Source organism: Bos taurus, chromosome 24, assembly GCF_002263795.3.
Source record: "Bos taurus isolate L1 Dominette 01449 registration number 42190680 breed Hereford chromosome 24, ARS-UCD2.0, whole genome shotgun sequence".
In the NCBI taxonomy this organism is placed as follows: domain Eukaryota; kingdom Metazoa; phylum Chordata; class Mammalia; order Artiodactyla; family Bovidae; genus Bos; species Bos taurus.
Genome location: NC_037351.1, coordinates 50,814,543 through 50,836,639, shown reverse-complemented (window position 1 = coordinate 50,836,639; position 22,097 = coordinate 50,814,543). Strand labels below are relative to the sequence as shown.

Below are 22,097 nucleotides of genomic sequence, written 5' to 3'. Positions count from 1 at the left end.
GAGCCAACTCATTGGAAAAGACCCTGATGTGAAAGATTGAAAGCAAAAGGAGAAGAGGGCAGCAGAGGATGAGATGGTTAGATAGCATCACCAACTCAACGGACATGAACCTGAGCAAACTTTGGGAGATAGTGAGGGATGGGGAAGCCTGGTATGCTGCAGTCCGTGGGGTCACAGAAAGTCAGACGTGACTTAGCAACTGAACAATGACAGCAACAAAGCTACAATGTCCCATATCCCACCTCCCTATCTTTGCATACAAAAAGTTTTTATTTTCTTTATCCAACCATTGTAAATACATTCAAATGTAGTATCATACACCCTGCATTTTTATTGTAAGAACACCTCTTCCATGTTGCCAAATTGCTTTCTAAAAGAAGTATTTCCATTTATGTTGCTAACCAATTTTACCAAAATCCTACCAGACAGAAAATAATTGTTTTAACTCTTAAAGCTGGTTTAACTGATGAGAAATCCTATTTTATTGTTCCTAATGAATCTTTTTATACAAGAATATATACAATATTTACCTCACAAGAATTATCTCAGAATCAAATTATCTAGACATTGAATACAGTCAGTAATTAAGACCAAAAGAAATCAGATCTCCCAAATTCCCCTACCTTTCCCTTTAATAATTTTTATACCTCGTACAACTAGAAATTTATTCACAACATAGTTAAAAGGAAAATGGTATAAGGGCAAAGAAGGATGATAAATCCAGCATTCAGTTATTTAGTAAATGCAATCAAAATGTGAACAAGTCATTCTGTGCTGTTTTTTGACATACAACAAGAATTTTAAATTGACTGTTTTAGCTAGTGGGCAACTACAATTATACCAGACAAAGACAAGGCAATTGTGTAAATATTATATTTTTGGAATCCACAATCATGAGAGCAGATGAGATTACTCAAAAGATTACGCAGATGGAAAGCAGCTCAGGACTAAGCCAGCACTGACAATAACACAGTGTGGACCGTCTTTTAAAAGATGCCAAAAGACCACTCATGTCATGTCTGACTCTTCGTGACCCCATGGACTGGGGCCCACCAGACTCTGCCCATGGAATTTTCCAGGCAAGAATACTGGAGGGGGTTACCTTTTCCTCCTCCAGGGGAGCTTCCCAACCCAGGGATCAAACTCACATCTCTTGAGTATCTTGCATTGGAAGCCTAATTTTTTACCACTAAAAATTGGGAAGCTCAAAAGACTAGAGTTGTCGTTGTTGTTCAGTCATTCAGTCGTGTCCAGCTCTTCGTGACCCCATGGACTGCAGCACACCAGCCTTCCCCGTCCTTCACAATCTCCCGTAGCTTGCCCAAACTCATGGCCAATGAGGCGGTGATGCCATCCAACCATCTCATCCTCTGTCACACCCTTCTCCTCCTGCCCTCAGTCTTCCCCAGCATCAGGGTCTTTTCCAATCAGTCTGCTCTTCTCATCAGGTGGCCAAAATATGGAGAGGCCTGCAAATAAGATGAAGAGAGACTAGGGCCTCTGAGCCCCAGTGGGAGAGGTTTGAGGTAAGATTTGGGGCAAGGAAAGTTGCTGAGCCTTAACCAGCAGAGAAGTTAAGGGGCTTAAGTTTTGGACCTGGGTGTAGAGGGAGTGTTACTGACAGTGAGAAATGGGAGGTGACACAGTACTTGGAAGGCAGGGGTGGAGAACACAGAACAATGGCTTACCCTGGCCCCAAATAATTTACAGTGCTTAGGAAGAAAATTGAGACCATGCCGAGGTCCAAGATTCATGGCAGTGAGTACTCTAAAGAGGCAGAGGGGCAGAAGCTTAGTGGGCACATCTGAGGAAGTTGGAAAGTGGGATTGTTAATGTAAGTTTGTCTGGACTCAACACACAGTGAGGCCACACAAACTGAAACGCTGGAGTTCAGGGCAGAGAAAGGTTTATTGCGAGGCTTTGCAAGAAGAGGGCTCGTGCCCTACAAAGCCTCAAGCTCCCTGAAAGCTTTGGAAAGACATTATCAAAAGTCAGGTGAGGGAGAGATGTCTCAGGTCTGTGATCAGCTTGTGCACAATTCTCTGACTGGCTGATGGTGAAGAAAAAGGGCGGTGTCACAGGGATTAAATTTATCAGTCCTTCGGCTCCAGGAGACCTGGGGTTATGTGCTCACGGTCATCGAGTAGTTAACCTCTTCCATTTGGTAGGGGATTTTCACATCCACCTGCAATGCAGGAGACCCAGGTTCAATCCCTGGGTTGGGAAGATCCCCTGGAGAAGGAATGGCAACCCATTCCTGTGTATTCTTACCTGGTGAATCCTATGGACAGAGGAGCCTGGAGAGCAACAGTCCATGGGGTCACAAAAAGTCAGACACGACTGAGTGACTAAGCACTTTCATATCTACAAAACAACTTGGAAGTTTCCATCAAATACTGTTATCCAGGTACTTCAGAGAGGAGCTAAAGCAGAGGATATGGGGGAGGCCTGTCCGAGGAATCCCCCAGAGGGTCCTGCTGTGTTTCAGAGTGAGTCTCTAGACCAGATGGCAGGGCCCAAGCTCTGATTCTGCCATTCTGGTCTCAGATCTAGCAACATCAGCAACCTCAGCCCTCCTGGAGGGAGCAGGCAAGGAGGGATCTCTAGGGTCACCCTAGCTCCAAAGACCTGTGTCCTCAGGACAAAAGAGTGGGGTGAGAGAGGAGCTGGAAGGTGGGGATGCCCGGGAAAGTATGTGTATAACTTTGTGAATGAACCTCTTTCCTTCTGAAAAAGAGATACTAAAGAACAGCTCAGACTGCCACTTAAACTGCCCATGTGGGCCACGACAGCTGAAAAAAGTATCCCCATGTTTCACATCTGCACATCTAGGGCACCACTTACAAAGATGGTGCTCCTGAGAACTGGAAACCAACCAATCCTCTAAACCAGAGGTTGCAAACCAGGGCCCATGCCCCAATCCAGCCACCCTTTGTTTTTGTAAATAGCCTCTCTCGTTGGAACACAGCCACGCCCTTCTATGACATATTGTCTGTGGCTGCTTTCCTGCCGCAAACCCAAATAGTTGCAACAGAAACAGTGCTGCCCGAAAAACCAGAAATGTTTGTTTATGTGGCCATTTGCAGGAGAACTTTGCCAAGCTCAGCTCAAAAGCGATGGTTCTCCATGCAGACTGCACACTGGAATCACATGGGGAACGCTGAAAAAAAATACTGATGACTGATTGGGGACCAACCGGCAGAGATTTTATTCAATTGTTCTGAGGAACAGCCTGGGCATCAGGGTTTTCAAAAAGTGTCCCCACCCACACAATTGTGCAGCAGCCAAAGTTAAAAATTCATTACCGTGGCTTCCCTGAGGCAGACACTATCAGAACTTCAGAAAGCAACAAACTACAGTCTATCTGTGTTCTCTGAGGAAACAAGGGAAAAGCTAGTATTAGTATTTATCTCTGTTTCCTTAAAGAAGTGCTATCACAAGTGTCCACTTAAAGAGCATCTCTCTCTCTTTAGAGCAACAAAAGCCAGGCATCAACAATTCTTGTTTCACAATGGCTCTGATGAAAGGACGTGATCAATCAAGTCTTTCTAAAACCAGCGTCAAGGAGAAAAGTGACTCTTCAGATAGATTTGTAAACTTCTTTTTACTAAACAGCTAAAGCTATAAATACCAAAATCCTTCATGTTTCATCTTCACTGCCAGCAAGTGAGCATGGCACTTAATGGAAGGAACTTGAATCAGTCCGAGTTTGCACATCTACATATTTCATCCTTTTGTTAGGGGAAGCACACTGATTGAAACCGCCCACCCTGGCCAGACACCATAGTAACCGTTTGCATGAGTTGTTTTATGGCAGGAGATCCTGATAAGGAATACAGAACTAATAAGCCACCACCACCCGGAAGAGTTCGGGAAAGGTATAAAGGAGACACCGCGTGTCCGTCCACTTCCCAGAATCCCTCTCGCTAGCATCCATCTTGGCTGAGCCATGCGGCGCCACCAGGAAAGACTGAATTAGAATGATTGGCCAAAGACCACCTGGAAACTAATCCCATCACCATAAAACCTGAGACTGCGAGCCACGTGGCAGAGCACTTCTCCTGGGTTCCCTTACCCTACTGCTCTCCACCTGGGTGCCCTTTCCCAATAAAATCTCTTGCTTTGTCAGCACACGTGTCTCCTCAGACAATTCATTTCCTAGTGTTAGACAAGAGCCCAGTTTCGGGCCCTGGAAGGGGTCCACCTTCCTGAAACACTTATATTGGTTTTTTTTGTTTGTATTCTTTTTCACTGTTCCATTGAAAAGTTTTCTTATTGGTTCATATTCTTTTTTCCCAAAAAAAGACAAAAATTAGTCAAGGGAGATGTCTTTTTCTAAAAAAGATTAAAAAAAAAGTCATCCTAAATGTACTTCCTACATATACTTCTTAAAAAGAATGAGGTGGCTCTAAAACATGTCTACAAATTTTTTGATACTCTGAATACAGAGAAGTGGGATCCATGACCTTTCTGCTTGAGTCCGGGGCCAATGGCTGGTCTACTGATATGTTTGTGAAGCCATGTGACCTCCAAGGCTACGTTACAAAAGATGATGCCACTTTCACTTTATTTGCTGGAACTATGTTGGAATTTTGAGCCATCGTGTAAAGTAGTCCTACCATCCTGTGGCCACCATGCTGTGAGGAAACCCAACCAGCTCGTGCAGAGACCACATGAAGAGGGAGAGACATCTGGCCAGCCTCCTGATATATTGCAAGTTTATGCTTTTCCAGCTCCTGCCCTGCCTGAGGACAACCACCTGAAATATCCCAAGCAAGAAGCCCCCAACCACCACTTCCCCAAATCTCTGACCCACAGAGACCATAATCACTGTTGTTTTAAGTCACTATATCTTGGCAGGATTTACTAGGCTGCAGTAGGTAAGAGTAACTCCATCCATATTAACAGTAACATGGGGGACTTCCGTGGTGGTTCAGTGGCTAAGACCCTGTACTCCCAATGCAGGGGCCCAGGGTTTGAACCCTGGCCAGGGAACTTGATTCCACAGGCAGCAGCTAAGTGTTTGCATGCGACAACTAAAACCCAGCACAGCTAAATAAATAAATAAACAGTAACGTGTATAATGACCTCTGGTAAAAGAGATTTGTGTTCAGTTCCCCTTTGTAACCTGATCTATTGTCAGAAAGAACCAGGTGGTGAGAAACTTTATCCATTCAGGAAAGGATCAACACTGATTACCAAGATTATGAGGGAAAAGGTGAATGGAAACTAATCAGTATCACCCATGGCTTATTTGCTAATCACAAAGGGGAGTGCTTCCCTTACAATGGAGAGATCTGGCTGTCACCATCTTTACAGAGTAACCAATGTGGCGTCACTAACAGCGGGACAGTCAGCCAGATATATTATGCTTTCTGATGTGATGTGATGCAGAGCACATGGCATCATCACCTGTGAGGTGCTGTCTCCAAAAAGGTCTAACTTGAATCCAACCTAGCCTTTAAAGTTACCTTGTTTTGCGGAGAAATGAAAGGGAAGAGAGAAACTGGAGAAACAATATTATTAATAAGTGGAAACCATCAGACAAATCTAGAATGTAGGACATTCTACAAAATATATGACCTAATTCCTCCGTTGAAAAAGAAATGATAGAGGAATGAACTGTTCTGGGTGGAGAGACCAGAAGGGCATCACAATCCAATGCAGTGTCATCATTGTTTGTATCCTGGCTCGAAAACATCTGTAAAAGACAATGTAAGGACAACCATGAGTATTTCAATATAGGCAGGTTATTAGTGATAGTAAGAAAGCAATGGCAATCTGGTAATATATGATAATGGCATTGTAGCTATGCAGGAAAACGCCACCTTTCAGAGATGGATGCTGAAGTCTTTAAGGTGATGTGCTATATTTTCCATAATTTACTTTAAAATGTTTCGGCAATGATAAAACAAGAGATGAAGCAAATTTGAAAAAAAAAAGTGTTAATAATGGTTGAATCTGCATGGCAGATGGATAATGTTTATTCTATTATTCTTTCCACTTTGCTGTATGTTTGAAATAGTTCACGATAAAATATTTTAAAGACTTAAAATCTTGGTGGGAGCATCCAGCTCTTCTAACTTACATGACTCCTGTTATAGTTTAAATATACTGTATATTCTTCCCAGACAGAAAAACAGCTGGGAAGCACTCATTTCACTATCATCTGTCCTATCCAGGCTAATTTGGTTGAAAGAGGCAGAGCCTCAACTCTCCCTGAAGCTTAGTCCAAAAAAAGTATGAAACACGGGGTTTATCATTAGGCTCAAATGATCTCATGAAGATTCCAGGATGGGAACAGAGGAGACCCAGTGTTGGGGGGTGGGCAGTGGTGGAGATTGCTCAGGAGAGTTCAGATAAATACTGCTTCCAGACTCAGTGTAGTTCCAGGACCAGATCTTGCCATCCCTCTGCCTGAAATCTTTCCTGGCTCATTCTTCTTTTTCTTCCCATTCTCCATATTTCAGTTCCTCTTTGCCATCCCAGCCACCTGGCACTCACTCCACTTGTAGGATCTTTCAGCTGCAGCACCGACACCCAGTTGGCAATGATCCTACGTATTTCTGGGTTCCAATGATCAGAGTAAGAACCAGACTGGCCCAGATCATCACTGCACACTCTTTGATCAGTCCAGTCAGCAGTGGCCACAGAAGCATGGGAGCAAGAGATTAAAAAAAAAAAAAATCTTTTACTAAAAAGAATTTTTAATGGCTACTGAGGCCTGATGGGTCAATTCCCTGTATGCAGTGATGGGCAGGGCAGACAGTGATAACATCTCTAAAACATCTTCTTCTCTGTCCAGTAGAGACCACACTGAGCTGCACAGAGATATTTGCCAGGATCTAAGGAAGACAGTCATGGATTTCTACATCTCTTCACAGGATCATCATGTCCCGTGAGATCATCGTCTCGCTCATTAATATAAAGCAGTGATGGCTGAGAACACAGGGCTTCAGAGCCTGACTTTGCTCTGAACTGAATAGTCACCTGAAAAGGGGCAAAACAAGGAGATCAATCCTCCTCCTGGGTTTGACCTACACAAGTCAATCACGTACTTTCTTTGAGGTCTAGTATTACCTGGGTGGGAAACATTGATGGAGTGAATGTCCACTGTATGCACCACATTTTGCGAGGCAGACACAGGGACAGACACAGACAAAGGCAAAGCCTCTGTAAGGGAGGATAAGACAGCGTCACTGGGTGAGATGATATATACACTCCAGGAAGCATAAATAACAAAGTCATCTCATCAGACAAGAGCTGTCACAGGTCAACATATGTTAAGTGTAAAGGGAGTGCAGAGAGAGGTCAGGCAAGCTGGAAAATTCAGATAGAAAGCTTTCTGGAAAGGAGTTTGGTCTTGAAGGACACACTTCAAGAGGGGGAGAACCACAAGAAAAAGGCAAGAAATGTGTCAGGCACATCTGGAAAACAGATAGTAAATCAACCTGGTTAGAGGAATAGGATTAAATTGTAGGCAAGTGGAGGTGATTTTGAAAGGTAGATGGAGACTAGTTTGCAGAGGAAGGGCCCTGGATGTCAGGATAATGAGCTTCATCTTATGACTAAGGTTCTGGAGTCAAGAAGGGACAGGATGAGATCAGTGTTTTAGGAAGTACTGGTGTCAGGGGTGGGTTGAGAGGCCAGAGATCCTTGCAATTTATAAAGTATTTTCACAGATGAGTCATCTAATTCTCTCCTGGCAAGTGGTTTCTTACAAGGCTTTTAGAGGCTGGTGCAGGGCGACATTCAGAAGTCTACATAGACTCGAGTTACAGCAATTTATAAAGTAAGTTACTGGCGCCAGAATGGTCAGACAGATCAATGAAGCAGAATAGAAAATCTGGAAACAGACCCAACTGTTTATATTTATATTTGTATTTATAGATAAATTTAATATTTTATCATGGTGGCATTTTAAATCAGTGAAGGAAGAAGAGCAATTTAATAAACAGTTTTAAGACAATTGGCTAAGCTCTTAGGGGAAAAAATAGGTGAGATTCCTGCCTCACAGCTTACATCAAAAAATTTTTCTAAAAAGATAAAACTATAGATCTCAAATGTTGGCATATATTTAATCACCTGGAGAATTTGGCATAAAGAGAGACTCCCAGGGATTCTGATTCAGTTCTTAGGGGGGCCCAGAGACTGAGCTGTATAAGCTATCCTTTGATAAACACTGGCTTAAAGTTTTACATGTAAAAGATAAAATAGTAAAAGCACTAAATATATATTAATATTTATATTTTAAAAAACTGACTCCCCAAAAGTAAACACTCTTTATATGTTAATATGATACACATATATTTTTATAATGTGATATATATACAAATACATACTAACACCAGTAAGGAGATCTCTGCATCTATAAAGATGGAACAGACATACATTCACTATTCCTCCCCTTGAATATAGCTAAAAACTCTGGACATTATATATAAAACAAAGGTAGGAAGTCTCTGAAAGATGGAGGGAGGAAGACAGGCTAGCTAGGAACCTTAAGACCCAAAGATGAGTTCCCCAGGTTTTCTTTTTGCCGCATGAATTTCAGACTGGGTGGTGATGAAGAAGCCTACAACTCAGAAAGGCCGATGAGGGCAGACAAAATACTCAGAACGAGAGGAGGCTTGGTCCAGCCAAAGAGCCAGGGAAAGGACAGCCTAACAGGTCAGAAACTTTTAGACAATAACCTATCTACTCTTATCAAACTCCACGGAATGTTACTCAGCCATAAAAGGGAATTCATTTGACTCTGTTCTAAAGAGGTGGATGAACCTAGAGCCTATTATATAGAGCAAAGTAAGGCAGACAGAGAAATACAAATATCATATATTAACACGTATATATGGAATCTAGAAAGATGGTGTTGATGAACCTATTTGCAGGGCAGCAAAAGAGACACAGACATAGAGAACAGACTTGTGGGCACAGTGGGGAAAGGAGAGGGTGGGATGATTTGAGAGAGTAGCATTGAAACATATATATCACCATATGTAAAACAGGTAGCCAGTGGACATTTACTGCATGATGCAGGGAGTTCAAATTTGAGGCTGTATGATAACCTAGAGGGGTGGGATGGGGTGGGAGGTGGGAGGAAGATTCAAGAGGGAGTGGACATACCTATACTTATGGCTGATTCATGCTGATATATGGCAGAAACCAACACAATACTGTAAAGCAATTATCCCCCAATTAAACATAAATAAATCTTTTTTAAAGTCAAGCCTCATCCTTTCCACAGAAACAAGAATGTAACCATCATCCACAGATGAAAATGTTCTCTGGTAGTAATAATTTGATGAAAGACATGTAGCTTAAGAAAAACAGTGCTTCACTCTGGTGGTGGTTTAGTTGCTAAGTCATGTCTGACTCTTGCCATGCCATGGACTGTAGCTCGCCAGGCTCCTCTGTCTATGGGATTCTCCAGGCGAGAATACTGGAGTGGGTTGCCATTTCCTTCTCCAGAGGACCTTCCTGACCCAGGGATAGAACCCAGGTCTCCTGCATTGCAGGCAGGTTCTTTACCAACTGAGCTATGAGGGAAGCTCCCCAAAATAAATAAATATCTTTTAAAGGAAAAAATAAATTTCCAAGCCTCATCCTTTCCACAGAAACACTAATCTAACCACCATCCCCAGATGAAGACAACTTTATGAGAGCTCCAGAGTCCAGCTGAGAAGTCCAGCACTCCAGTAGAGCACAAAATCCAAGCACAGCTGCAATGAAATGAACAAAAAGAACAGCTGCTCTTTACCTGCATTATGTATCCCCAAGCCACCACTAGTGGTAATGAACTTGCCTGCCAACTCAAGAGACGTGAGACGCGGATTCAGTCCCTGGGTCAGGAAGATCCCCTGAACGAGGGCATGGCAACCCACTCCAGTGTTCTTGCCTGGAGAAGCCCACAGACAGAGGAGCCTGGTGGGCTACAGTCCATGGGGCCGAAGAGAGTCAGACACGACTGAAGGAACTTGGCACACAAGCCAGCACTACTCAGGATCAAGACAAATCCCATGGGCTCACGATTTCAACCTCCATAGCCTTTAACGGTGCTGCCCAAGAGGCCCGCCTTTGTCTCCTCTCACCCATTTTACTGAGGGAATCAGCATGGCCAGATTGTGCAGAGGCAGCTAAGAACAAAGAAGCCAGCTCACACGTCTCAACAACTGGCATGACCCTAGAATACACATTCCTCTCAAGCATACAAGGAACATTCTCCAGGATAGATCACATGCTATATTATAAAACAAGACTTAACAAATTTTAAAAGGATGAAAGCAGGCCAAATATCTCTTCCAGCCACCATGGATTAAAACTAGAAATCAGTAACATAAGGAAAATGGGAAATTTTATAAACATAGGGAAATTAAATAGCACACTCTTAAGCAAATATTGGGCCAAATGAAAAGATCAAAAGAGAATTTTAAAAATACCTTGAGGCAGACAAAAATGAAAACACAACAGATCAAAACTTATGAGACTCAGCAAAAGCAGTGCTAAGTGAAAAGTTTATAGCAATAAAGGCCTACATTAAAAAAGGATAAGGATCTCAGTGCAACAATCTAACTTTATACCTAAAGGAACTAGATAAAGAAGAGCAAACTAAATCCAAAGTTACCAGAAGGAAAGGAATAATAAGGACTAGAGCAAAGATAACTAGAAAATACAAAGACAATAGGAAAACAGTCAATTAAACTAAGAGTTGGTTTTTGAAAAGATAAACAAAATTGACAAATCCTTATCCAGACTATGAAGAAAGAGAAGAGAAAAAGAGAGATGAAGCGAGAAAGAGAGAAGACTCAAATAAAATGAGAAATGGAAGAGGAGACATTACAACTGATGCCACAGAAGTAAAGATCATGAAACAATTGTGAACAATTATACACCAACAAATTGAACAACCTAGAAGAAATGGATTAATTTAAGAAACATACAACCTACTAAGAAGAAACAGAAAGCTTGAACAGACCAATGACAAATTTGGAGACTGAATCAGTAATCAAAAATCTCCCAATAAAGAAAACCCCAGGACCAAACGGTTTCACAGGTGAATTGTATCAAATATTTAAATAATTAATACCAATAATAGCTGCTTAAACCTTTCTCAAAATATAGAAGAGGAAACACTTCCAAATTCATTTTACGAGGCCAGCATCACCCTGATGCCCAAGCCAGACAAAGACATCATAAGAAAACTGCAGGCCAATATCCCAGTGAACATAGATGCAAGAATCCTCAACAAAATATTAGCAAACCAAATTCAACAGCCCATTAAAAGAAACATACAGTATGACAAAGTGGAATTCATCCCTGAAGTGAAAAAATGGTTCACTATCCCAAAATCAATAAATGTGATTCAATACATTAGCAGAATGAAGGATAAAATTGCATGATCGTTTCAACAGATGCAGAAAAAATCTTTCATCAAAAGTCAACATCTTTTCACAATTGTGGAAGAAAATATTCTCAAAACACCTGATAAGAGATTAATATCCAAAATATATAAGGAACTCCTAAAGCTCAAGAGCAAAAAAAAAACAATTCAAAAATTGAGCAGAAGACTTGAATAAACATTTTTCCAAAGAATACGTACAAATGGCTAACAGACCCATGAAAAGATGTTCTATATCACTAACCATCAGGGAAATGCAAATCAAAACCACAAGAAGATATCACTTCTCACCTGTTAAAAAGACTATTATCAAAACAGAAGCCAGAAAAGAAACAAGTATTGACAAAAACGTGGAGAAAAGACAATCCTTATGCACTGTTGGTGAGGAATGCAAATTGGTGGAGGCTCACCAAAAAATTAAAAATAAAACTACCGGGTGTTGTGTTAGTTGCATCCGACTCTGCGATCCCGTGGACTGTAGCGCACCAGGCTCCTCTGTCCTCAAGACTGAAGCAGAGTTGAGAGGCAGGAAGACATTACCAGAGATTCTCTATCTTACCTTTAGTTTTTGCTAATTTTCACCCTCTAATATTCTAACAACAAATATGAATTACTTGTACAATTTTTAAAGGAAAAATAAGAGCTTGAACAATTGGAATGATTTCTATTTTGTCTGAGTTTGGTTTTCATTTTAAATTCAAATAATCTATAAATTCTAGTCTGGTGAAAACTGGTGTAAGCTGAGACTAAACATTTATACTAGCCAAAAACACCTTCTCTGACCCACTAAATGGGGCTTCCCTCATATCTCAGCTGGTAAAGAATCTGCCTGCAATGCAGGAGACCTGGGTTCAACTCCTGGGTTGGGAAGACTCTCAGGAGAAGGAAATGGCAACCCACTTCAGTATTCTCACCTGGAGAATCCCATAGACAGAGGAGCCTGGCAGGCTACAGTCCATGGGATTGCAAAAGTCGGACACAACTTAGTGACTAAACCACCACCAGAGTGAAACACTGTTTTTCTTAAGCTACATGTCTTTCATCAAATTATTGCTACCAGAGAACATTATAAACAGTGAGCAAAATAAAGGAGAACATGCCTGGAAGTACATTTGCTGATGAAAAATAAAATATGAAGTTTATTTTTTTTTCCTTTGAGTACATCCAAATAACAAATTATGTTTAAACAGGAAGAACAGAGTTGACCCATGTGTGCCCACATGCACACACACACACACACGAGGCCCCAGTAAAAATCAGTATGACATAAATGGATCCCCAGAATAGGATCCCCCCAGAGAAATACTCAAGTAGCTCATATGGACTCATGTAGGTAAATTAAAGTAAATGAATCTTTTAAGAGTCAAGCCATAGTTTCTACGGGAGTTTTATGGAGGCTCTTCAGAAATACTCACAACCTGAAAAAAAAAAAAAAAAATCTCTTGCTCAGCTGGAACAAAGTTGTAATTGGAAGCTGTGCCTTTAAGACCACAAAAGAGTCACTAGAAATATCGTCACCACCATGGAAAGTGCTGGACCTTGGCCCTCAACAGTAGGTATTGACCCAGATTACCCAGATAAATGCATGAGCTCTCTCAGTCACCTGGAACTCAAAGCACACTTGGTGGTGTAAGAGAATGGAAATGGACCCTGGCCGCAGACATGGCCGGTGTTCAGCGCATGACTGGAGTTTCCTGCATGTTGACTGATTTAATCCTCACTTCTACCCTTCAAGTTCTCTATTATTTCCATTACATAAAAGATGACCAATGCCAAAGTAAAAGAAGTTTGGGGAATAAATTTTAATTTAATTCAGTTGCATATAAGAGGGGCTCTCAGAAAAGCTCTGTCTATGGGATTCTCCAAGCAAGAATACTGGAGCAGGTTGCCATGCCCTCCTCCAAGGATCTTCCCCACCCAGGGATCAAACCCATGTCTCTTCGGTCTCCTGAATTAGCAAACAGGTTCTGTTACCACTCATGCCACCTGGGAAATCATGATATTCAAAGGAGTCTTCAATAGAAGCATCCCGTCCCCTGGGATGGTTTTCTTGGGTGGATGCTACTGTGTCCCAGCCCCCATCAACCCCACCTTAAGCTCCAGGTGGAGCAGTCGCTCTCTCCACCCTGGTTGAAACCTGCTCCCAAGCAAGCCAGCTGCATTTGGCTCTTTAAATTTTAACAGGCATTTAAACCACCAATCTCTTTCCTAGGGGAATTTGCACTTTAATCCTTAACTCCTTTTGCTTCCCAAGCAAAAGGAAAGTAGAAAGGTGCTTTGAAGCAAATAGCCCTTTTTAGTCCTTGTGAAATCCCATCAGTAGGGGGCCTCTGATGGGCTCTGTGAGATAAAAGAGATGTTGGGAAACCATGCTCTCTGCATCGGCTACGTAGTCTTCAGGGTCCTGTACAAAATTAAAATGCAGGGTTTGTTCAGAAATTGTTCAGAATTTTAAGATTGTGATGGCACAGTGTAAAACCGAGCACTGGTCACAGCCCGTGAAGCCAGCCCTGCCCACGCTGGTGTTTTAGCGCCACAACCTGGGCCGCCTGCTTAGGCCCGGAGCTGCACCTTGGCCTCCCTTCCCTGGAGCTCAGGCGCACGTCCACTCCTGCCTTCCTTCCCGCTGCCTGTGGCCCCTGGCCCGCCCACTCAGCTCCCCTTCTTCTGCCAGGGTCCCAGCTCCAGGAGGCACCTGCCTCTCCTGCCCCCATGGACAAGCGCACAAGCCCTTCTCATGGTGAGGATGTCACTCAGCTTCTGTGCTTATAGCACAGGGAGCTCAGCTCGATGCTCTGTGATGACCTGGACAGGTGGGATGAAGGAATGGGTGTGGGAGGGAGGCTTGAGAGGGTGCGGACAGATGCACACACACAGCTGACTCACTGTGTTGTACAGCAGACACTAATACAACGCTGTAAAGCCTTACTGTGCCAACAAAGGTCCGTCTAGTCAAGGCTATGGCTTTTCCAGTAATCATGCCTGGATGTGAGAGCTGGACCATAACAAAAGCTGAACACCAAAGAATTGATGCTTTTGAACTGTGGTGTTAGAGAAGACTCTTGAGAGTCCTTTGGACTGCAAGGAGATCCAACCAGTCCATTCTAAAGGAAATCAGTCTGAATATTCATTGGGAGGACTGATGTTGAAGCTGAAACTCCAATACTTTGGCCACCTGATGCAAAGAGCTGATTCATTGGAAAAGACCCTGATGCTGGGAAAGATTGAGGGCAGGAGGAGAAGGGGACAACAGAGGATGAGGTGGTTAAATGGCATCACCAATGCAATGGACATGAGTTTGAGCAAGCTCCAGGAGTTGGTGATGGACAGGGAAGCCTGGTGTTCTACAGTCCATGGGGTCGCAAAGAGTCAGACACGACTGAGCAACTGAACAGAACTGAAAGCAATTATACTTCAATAATAAAATTTTTCTTTTCTTTTTTAACACCAAAAACATTTTGTACTGGGGTATAGCTGATTAACAGTGCTGTCGTAGTTACCGGGAAACAGCGAAGGGACTCGGCCATACATTTCCATGTATCCATTCTCCCCCCAAAACCCTCTCCCATCCAGGCTGGCACATAACCTTGAGCCAAATTATTTTAACTAAAAAAAAATTTTTTTTAACTGCTGTGCTGCAACAGATGAGGGACAACAAAGACGCAAACAGACAGGATATGGAGCTTTCAAGTTTTCACCATGGGTTCTTTGTCTCCAGGTTCAGATTCCTTCTCAGATGTCTCAGCGGAGCTGCCTTCTGCTGGTATTCCTGGAAGGGGAGCTCACAAAGAGGCCCCATCCTGGAGGAAGGCCATGGAGGGCAGTGTGGTAGAGTGGTTATGACTGGGGAGCCAGAGCAAGGGGAACCTGGTTATGAATGCCGGCTGGGACCTACCTGACCCTGGGCAAGTTACTTTCCTCAGGCCTCAGTTTCCTAATCTGTGACATGGGGATAAGAGTACACCAAGCTGGGAGGAGCAGACTAGACCTGACATCTCCCCCTGAAGAGGACACAGCTAAAACCACAGCCCCAGGCAGGTCTCAAAATCTGCCCACCCAGGAGTCTCTCCAGAATTCCCACAATTCCCAGTGAAAAAGGTAAAAGGTGAGAAGCAACAAAACCAAAAAAAAATTTTTTGGTTGCCCTGTGTCTTTGTTGCTGCCCACTGGCTTTCTCTAATTGTGGCCAGCAGGGGCTATTCTTCGTCTCGGGCTTCTCCCGGGGGTGGCGCCTGTGTTGCGGAGCACAGGCTTTAGGCATGCAGCCTCGGCAGTTGTGGCTCACGGCATTGGTTGCTCTGCCGCATGTAGAATCTTCCCAGATCAGGGATCAAACCCATGGCCCCTGCATTGGAGGGTGGATTCCTATCCGCCACTTGAGAGGCCCAACAAAACATGATTTTAGGATCACCACTTAGGAGTTGGCCGTGGGAGGTCCCAGCACAGACAGTCCCCTGTGTCAGACATCTGGATTGGGGCTGGGACTGGGGGCCGGGGGTGGGGGGGGGGGGGGCGGTGTTCTAAAAGGATAGTGCTTGCAAATTTCTGAATTGAGGGTCAAAGATGACAGCTCTGCAGGCCCCCCAGGGAACCAGCAGCAGCAACATTGGGTAAAAAGCCAATAGTGGATTGCTCCCATGATAAGAAAGCCATCATGAGCCCTTCCTGTTAGGAGCTGGAGAGCATAGAGTTGCCAACAGGTGCTGCAGGAGCAGCAGCAAAGAGGGTCAAGAGGCTTTAGAGAATCCCCATGATATTTGTCCAGCCTGTGTCCCCACCATTGCCCCACAGCCCAGGGCAGAGCCTGAGACAAGGCTTCCCTGAAGAGTGTTCATGGAAGCAGGCAAGAGGGCCCGGGAGAACAGAACCACAGGATGTGGTTGAGCTACCAGGGTTACGGGTGACTGTGCTCAGCCCACTGTGACCTTCTCTTGTTGTTCAGTTGCTCAGTCATCTGCGATTCTTTGTGACCCCATAGACTGCAGCACTGCCAGGCTTCCCTGTCCTTCACTATCTCCTGGAGTTTTCGCAAACTCATGTCCATTGAGTCAGTGACATTATCCAACCTTCTCCTTCTCTGCCACCCCCTTCTCTTGCCCTCAGTCTTTCGCAGCATCAGCATCATTTTCTAATGAGTTGGCCTCTTTGCATCAGGTGGCCCAAGTATGGGAGCTTCAGTTTCAGCATCAGTCCTTCCAATGAATATTCAGGACTGATTTCCTTTAGGATGGACTGGTTGAATCTCCTTGCTGTCCAAGGGACTCTCAAGAGTCTTCTCTAGAACAATTCTAAAGCACCTTCAAAGGCTTGTAAAATAGATCTCAGAAGGGTCCGCCTGGAGACAGAAGGAGGAAGTGTTTATCTAGGCACTCTTGTCCCTATTGGTCAAAGGTAGTCACGTGAGCTGAGAAGGCAATGGCACCCCACTCCAGTACTCTTGCCTGGAGAATCCCATGGGCAGAGGAGCCTGGTAGGCTGCAGTCCATGGGGTCGCGAAGAGTCAGACACGACTGAGTGACTTCACTTTCACTTTTCACTTTCCTGCATTGGAGAAGGAAATGGCAACCCACTCCAGTGTTCTTGCCTGGAGAATCCCAGGGACGGCAGAGCCTGGTGGGCTGCGGTCTATGGGGTCGCACAGAGTCAGACACGACTGAAGCACCTTAGCAGCAGCAGCAGTAGTCACATGAGCACTAACTCCTGCACTTCTGGGTTGAGCTTCGCCTCCCAACCCCAGGTATCAGAGAAGCTTCAAGGTGGGAAGAGAAAGGTAGAGAGACTTAGGATAGGTCCCTCTCTGTACCCACACAAAGCTCACCTTCTCGTACGTGCTAAGTCGCTTCAGTCATGTCCGACTCCTTGCAACCCTGTGGACTGTAGCCTGCCAGGCTCCTCTGTCCAAGGGACTCTCCAGGCAAGAATACTGGAGTGGATTGCCAGAAGCCTGCTCAGAACCAACCATTATGATAGAAGCTGATGCAAGACGTGGGGTTCAGAGGATATGCAGCGACCCACAAAATACCCATCCAAGAGGGTTACTGTGAAAAGGAAAAGAGAAAGGAGAAATGTCAGCTCCCTTAGCTCTGAGCCTGGCACGCAGCACATGCACAGAGAATCCCAGCTGGTATTGCTGTAAGTGGTATTATTGGACCTTTTGTTCCTCAAGTCTGAAGATGCAGCCTGGCAGAACAGCAGGTGTCTTTTTCCCTCTGCTAAATGGTTTACATCTTGGAGCAGCTTCAGATTTGGTGACATCCAAAACCCTGGAACTTCTAATTGCTCTGAAATGACACCCCTGGGCAGGTCCCTGGAAGAGTGTTTATTCCCACTGTTCTTTCCTCCTGGAAAGCCCTGCTTGAAAATAGCCAGATGAGCACAAAACCCATGTGTACTTGAAGGGCTAGCTTAGAAGTGTTTGGACCTTTTTACCTCTTTCTTTCCACTCTTAAGAAGAAGGCTATTCAAACAGTGAGGTCATAATTACACAAAATTTCTCAGGTCTAAATGCACAGTAAAACTTAATAACCCTCTGACTTAGGAACAAAAATGGCATCAGGGGAAAGATAATGACAATGCCGACCAGCCCAACAGAACCAAGAAATCTTCCAATATGCATCTTGAAACCCAGAGGAGGCGCAGGGATCATTCCCAATGATGCCATTCTGATGTGAAGAACTCATGGGTGGCATTTGATTTTAATTCAAAGTCAATAAAAATGTCAAGTACTAAGCAAGAGTTCCCATCTTAACCAGATGATTTATCCTCAAAAACCCGTGGGATGCTCAGACTTTGCATTTGCTCATTCTCTTTCCCCAGAGCAATCCCATCTCTTCTCCCCCATGGCACCAGTAAAACAGCAATTAACAGGGGGGAATGGAGTGTTCTAGTTAACTGAATTTTCTAGTTAAATAAAGGCTAGTTCCCTAACAACCCTTTCATCCAATGAAATCCAAAACATCTGAGTCCAGTTTCCTACATTACAAAGTGAATGCTAGTGTACAGAATGGAATCTTTGTTTTAGAATTCAGTCTCATCTAAACTTTAGGGCTTCTTCATGCTGTGCACTTAAGAGAAAAGTGAATAGGAGATGGCATTGTTTGACAGTCAGACTTAGAATCAAATCCCCAGGCTGTCTCTTACTAGCAATGCGAGACATTACACAAATTACTAGGCACTTTGAGCCTCTGTTTTTGGTTATTTTTGAAGTGAGTGTAATAATATCTATACCATAGAGGTTCCATGTGTCTGATACATAGAAGACCCTCAGTGCATGCATGCTAAGTCGCTTCAGTTGTGTCTGACTCTGTTGTGCAACCCTATGGACTATAGCCCACCAGGGTCCTCTGCCCATAGGATTCTCTAGGCAAGAATACTGGAGTGGGTCGTCATGCCTTCCTCCAGGGATCTACCCAACCCAGGGATCAAACCCAAGTCTCTTATGACTCCTGCATTGGCAGGTGGTTCTTTACCACTAGTGCCACCTGGAAAGCCCCAAGACACTAAAACAGTCAGTTCATTCACTTAGTCATGTCTAACTCTTTGCGATCCCATAGACTGCAGCACACCAGGCTTCCCTGTCCATCACCAACACCTGGAGTTTACCCAAACTCATGTCCATGGAGTCAGTGATGCCATCCAACCATCCCATCCTCTGTCGTCCCTTTCTCCTCCTGCCATCAATCTTTCCCAGCATCAGGGTCTTTTGCAGTGAGTCAGTTCTTTGCATCAGGTGGCTGAAGTATTGGAATTTCAGCTTCATCATCAGTCATTTCAATGAATATTCAGGACTGATTTCCTTTAGGATGGACTGGTTGGATCTCCTTGCAGTCCAAGGGACTCTCAAGAGTCTTCTCCAACACCGCAGTTCAAAAGCATCAATTCTTTGGTGCTCAGCTTTCTTTATAGTCCAACTCTCACATCCACACATGGCTACTAGAAAAACCATAGCTTTGACTAGATGGACCTTTGTCGGCAAAGTAATGTCTCTGCTTTTTAATATGTTCTCTAGGTTGGTCATAGTTGTTTTCCAAGGAGCATCTTTTAATTTCATGGCTGCAGTCACCATCTACAGTGATTTTGGAGCCCCCCAAAATAAAGTCTGTCACTGTTTCCATTGTTTCCCCATCTATTTGCCATTAAGTGGTGGGACCGGATGCCATGATCTTAGTTTTTTGAATGTTGAGTTTTAAGCCAACTTTTTAAATCTCCTCTTTCTCTTTTATCAACAGGCTTTTTAGTTCTTCATTTTCTGCCATAAGGGTGGTGTCATCTGTATATCCGAGGTTATCGATATTTCCCCCAGTAATCTTGATTCCAGCTTATGCTTCATCCAGCCCAGCATTTCACATGATGTACTCTGGATATAAGTTAAATAAGCAGGGTGACAATATACAGACTTGATGTACTCCTTTCCTCATTTGGAACCAGTATGTTGTTCCATGTCCAGCTCTAACTGTTGCTTCTTGACCTGCATACAGACACTCGATAAAATGACACTCGTGATTGTCCTCAGGGCTCACAGTTTAAAGCTGTAAAAGAAGATAGAGAAGGTGTAGATGGTGCTGAGTCGTACTGATGCCAGGAGACCCTCTATGAGTTTCCTTACCACCAAAAAAGTCCTGTGTCTACCTGTTTTTCTCTTATTTGCATCTTTCTCATGAAAGAGAAAACTGTACTCTGTTTAGGTGGTATTACAAATTGATCAGTTAAATGTTGTGTCTCTCTGCTCACCCTCTGTCTGGTACACATAACATGTGCAGGAACAGAATAGATATCATGGTTGTAGAACCAGAAAGCAGCTTCCATCCCAGTGTGACTTAGGAGACACCATGAGGCCCTGCCTGATCAAATACACCCTCTCCAAACTGCCACATGACTTAAATTTCTCCCACAGAAGTTGTCCGTTCTGGTTAAGGCATTTCTCCAGAGGGCTCTGTTGGTTGCCAATGAAAGAAATCTCTTCTTTAAGGAGATTTGATCAAAACTTAGCTTATCAGATTAACACAAGTTCCTGTTAAGAAAAGTCCTGGATGTCTGGTCTCTCTCTGTTCTTCACTCTATGCTAAGGCATCCTTGTTCATGATCCTAGGTTGGATCACCAACCTCCAGCTTCAGCCCAAATCACTCCTCCAAACGTCATACCCAGATATTGAGTGGCCATGAACATCTCCATTCAGATGTCTTAAAACCTTGCCGTAATAATTAGGTCCACATTAATCCCACACCCACCTGGCTCCAGGGTTTTCTGTCTCAATGATTGGCACCACTTACCATCCAGCCACGCAAGCCGGAGACCTGAGACACATCCTTTACGAATACCTCTCTTTCCCTGCCAAAGCCCTAAGTCCTGTTGATTTAACCTACTCCGGATCTTTTGAATCAGTCTACCTACCTGAGTCTTCACTGCCATTCCTTAATCTAGTCTGATATGACATCCCCACTAGACTTTCATTATCTAGTGATATCCCCTCAAATTTGATCTCCAAATCTCATCCTTGTAAGAAAAATGAGATTCATTCACGCCTCTCCCCCATGCAGATCATTTTATGATTTTTCAGAATCATTAAGGATAAGGTCCAAAATCTTTAGCATGGTATGTTAAGCCCTGCAGGAGCCACCGTCTGTCTCTCCAGCCACGTATCTCTCCACCCCTCCCCTCCTTTCCTTCAGCCAGTCTCACCATCTTTCAGTTTTCACACACACACACTACACCTTCCCACTTAGAGGGCTTTGAAAAAGCTGTTCTCGTAGCTTGAAATGCTTCCCTCAATTCCATTTCTGTTCGAAACTTAATGTTTAATCAAGCCCCAAATTTTAGCCCAGACAGCAACTTCCTCAGAGAGTCTTCCATGATCCCCAAAGGGAATCAGTGATTTGCTGAGGGGCTGGGCTACACAACCATTGGAGGATAGATTAGAATTTACTAAACATATTTTTAAAACATATGTGCTTTTCAACACTGGCCTGATCTAAGCTCAGTCATTCTCTCTCTCTCTCTCTCTCTCTCTCTCTCTCTCTCACACACACACACACACACACACACAATGCCTCTATCACCAGATTCTCATTTCATGCTCATATATGCCCCAGTGAGATACCATTCATTATCATCAGTCATTACTATGAGTGGGATTGTGTTATGAGCCTCAGAAGCATGGAAATTGAACTGAGAACTACCCTTCTAGATGGCCTTTAAGCTGTCTTCCAATGACAAGCTTGGAATTCTCTGATGTGCAAGCTATCATGCCAGGACCAGACATTCCCATAGGCACTCTCTGGCAGCACAAGGTGTTCACACCCAGTAAAGCTGGGGTTGCCAGAAAAAAATACATGATATTTTATCTGAAATATTTGAATTTTAGAAAAACAACAAATAACTTTTCAGCATAAGTATGTCCTAAATCTCACATGGGATATACTTATGCTAAAAAAATTATTTGTTGTTTATCTGAAATTCAAATTTAAGATAAATTTAAGATGTCTTTATATTTTTATTTGTTAAATTTGACACCCTACATGAGGCAAATCTTTGGTAAATGGGAGATAGATGATGGTTAAATTCTTCTCCCTCCCCACAGACTGTCTTGAGACACAGAAGTTTATATAATGTGATAAGTCCCACAAAATTCAGCAATCAGCATCCCTGATGGGAGGCAGTGGCCAGCATTCTCACATCAGCTTCCCCACCTTTCCTGACTCCTGC

The 22,097-nt window shown here is 43.6% G+C and overlaps 1 long non-coding RNA gene across 1 annotated transcript in view; it reads right to left on the bottom strand.

Moving 5' to 3' along the window:
• Positions 1-5,507: 5,507 nt before the first annotated feature.
• The window catches only part of LOC132343789 (uncharacterized), a 138,743-nt gene continuing 122,153 nt past the window's right edge, over positions 5,508-22,097 (bottom strand). Inside the window, exon 3 of the long non-coding RNA XR_009492748.1 lies at positions 5,508-5,701. This is a non-coding gene — a long non-coding RNA (uncharacterized lncRNA). The remainder of the gene's footprint in view (positions 5,702-22,097) is intronic.